Raw genomic sequence first — 2,664 nt, 5'->3', positions numbered from 1 at the left:
TCAGAGTGATAGATAAATATATAAAAAGAGAAAGATTCTGCGCACAAACTTGGATGTCAATGATAAAAAAAGCAAATGAAGTTAAATTATTGATATATCAAAACCAATGAAGCAGGGGCAATGTGTATTTAGAAATTTTAAATTGCATCTCCTTAGAAGATACCATAGATCTGGGTATATTAATGCATATACCAGCTGACAGTACTGTGTCAAACTGTAGGTATACCGTATAATTGACTTAATGAATAAATTCAAAAACTCTCAAATCTAAAATAAAATACGATACAATATAGATATAATATACAAATAAAATACAATATGGATATAAAACACAATATAGATATGAAACATTTAGAGCCATACACAAAATCCAATCCTACCGGGATGTACGGATATATAATATTACTCAATTGTAAATCACAGAAACGGGTTAAAATGTAAAATTGATATATAAAATCTGGTTAATTAAAAGATCCCTTCATGGATAAATAAATAAAGTGGAGGTTTTGTCTGAAACCTATAACATCAAACTGGTGTATCTAAGAACTGGTCGCCTGTGAAAATTCTAGACATGGGAAGGTGTTCAAAGTATGATGTAATAACTCTATTTGTGAATGAAGGGGATATCCCTACACAAACCAAACATACAGTGGGATAAGTGAATGCTATTGGATAAACAGAGTATTAATATAGGTTTCAAAGTAGTAGAGAGATCAGAGATGGTCTATGTGTAACGATATGGTAACTTAGAGGGCTAAATGATAGACTTATCCCCAAATACTAATGGGTATTAAGACCCTAAGCTTATTCCAATATTGGAGTGGATCCACTTCGGATCCATTTTGGAACCATTATAATGAAGTAATGATCTTTGCTAGTGGAGTGAACACTTGCCCATTTCTAATATTATTGAACATTAGGCAGTAGGGAATTTAATATGAGCCATCATCAATTTCTCTAACTCTAATTGGTGGGCATATAGGCTACTATGTGTCGTGCTACCAGTCTAACACCTGACTGTATACAGCTAGTATCATAATTCATGCAAATACCAGACTGTGTGTATATGGGCACTGGAGCATTTAAGATTCAATAGATGGGATAAATTCTACTTATTATTGAACCCCCTGTCCAAATATATTATTTAAGATTCAATAGGTGGGATAGATCCTCCTTATTGTTTATTCCCCTTGGGTGTAAGCAGTCAAGTTCGAAGATCCATTTGGATTCCGCAGTTAACAGTTTTTTTATCATAATCTCCTCCCCTCCAGTTTGGTGTCACCAACTGGATACCCAAATAGCTAAAATTTTGGTTTCCCTGATGGTGGTTGGTGAAATGTCTGTATAGTGGGGTTTCAATGTTCTTGTGTTTAATCTGGAGTAGATGTTCACGGATCCTATCTTTGAGAAATCTAGACGTCTGTCCTACATACTGTAGGCCACAGCTACATTGTACTAGATACACTACTCATTTGCTGCTACACCTTATTAGATCTTTAATTTCATATTTCGTTTTAGAGTTATGGGAAATAAAGCTTTTGGTTTTGATCCGCCTTTCGCAAGCCTTACAGTTGGGACATGGGAAGAAGCCTCTTAAATCCCTTCCAAAAACATCTTGGACCCTTGAGGTCTTTTTTTGAGGGATGCTTGGGGACAGTATGTTTTTCAAATTATCTGTCTTACAATATATAAATCTAGGTTTTGATGTTAGTTTTTCACCTATGATCTCATAATTTTTAAGCAGTGTCCAGTACTTCTCGATGATTTTTCTATAATACATCTGTTCTCGCTGTATTTCGTTATGAATGGGACAACAAGTGCATCTCCTTCACATACATTCTTACTGGTCTTACACTTGTACTATAGAAGATCTTTTCAATCTCTGTTTCTTATTTCTTCAATATTAATGTCAAGTCTGTCCTCCTCATATCCCCTTTCTAAGAATCTACTTCTTAGAACTAGGGCTTGTTCCTCCCATTTGTTGGAATCTGAACAGTTCTTCTTAAGCCTAAGAAGTTGCCCTTTAGGTATGTTTAATTTCCAATTCTTGTGATGACAGCTGTCCTTATGGATGTAATTGTTACAATCCACTTCTTTAAAAAATGTGGAAGTTTTTAGTCGCCCGTTTCTTATTTCAATTTTGAGGTCTAAAAAGGTAGTATCTGTGGTACTATACTTGTAAGTGAATTTTAGATTTTGAGTGTTATTATTCATCACTTGTATAGTGTGTTCTAGATCCTCTATAGAGCCTTTCCATATTAGGAAGATATCATCTATCTTTTTGGCACCTGCTGACCGGAAGGGGAGGAGGCACGGCGATTCAGTGCTACAGCTCAGTTGGGATAAAGCTACCCTCCTTACAATAGTGCAGGCAATTTCCTAGGTAACCGCATACGAGTTCTATCGACTGCCGGACTCCAGCACACTTAGTGCAGCCTGCCAATATCCCCAGTTCGAGCGGGGGCTTTATTACACCGACCGGTTGTAATGATTAGCAGGAAATCTCATGTATTCATTTACAAAAGTTAAACTTCCTCTATTTCTGGTAAGGTTTTCCTTAACTAAAATGTTTTGGTGTACGCTAAGGAAACCAGAGGATGATACCTGAGATCTCCCTAGTGCTTTAGTTAATGCCAGATAGGAATAGATTAGGTAACATGAAGT

This window comes from Bombina bombina, chromosome 11 (assembly GCF_027579735.1).
Source record: "Bombina bombina isolate aBomBom1 chromosome 11, aBomBom1.pri, whole genome shotgun sequence".
NCBI classification, from domain to species: domain Eukaryota; kingdom Metazoa; phylum Chordata; class Amphibia; order Anura; family Bombinatoridae; genus Bombina; species Bombina bombina.
Note: the sequence above shows the minus strand (reverse complement) of the source record.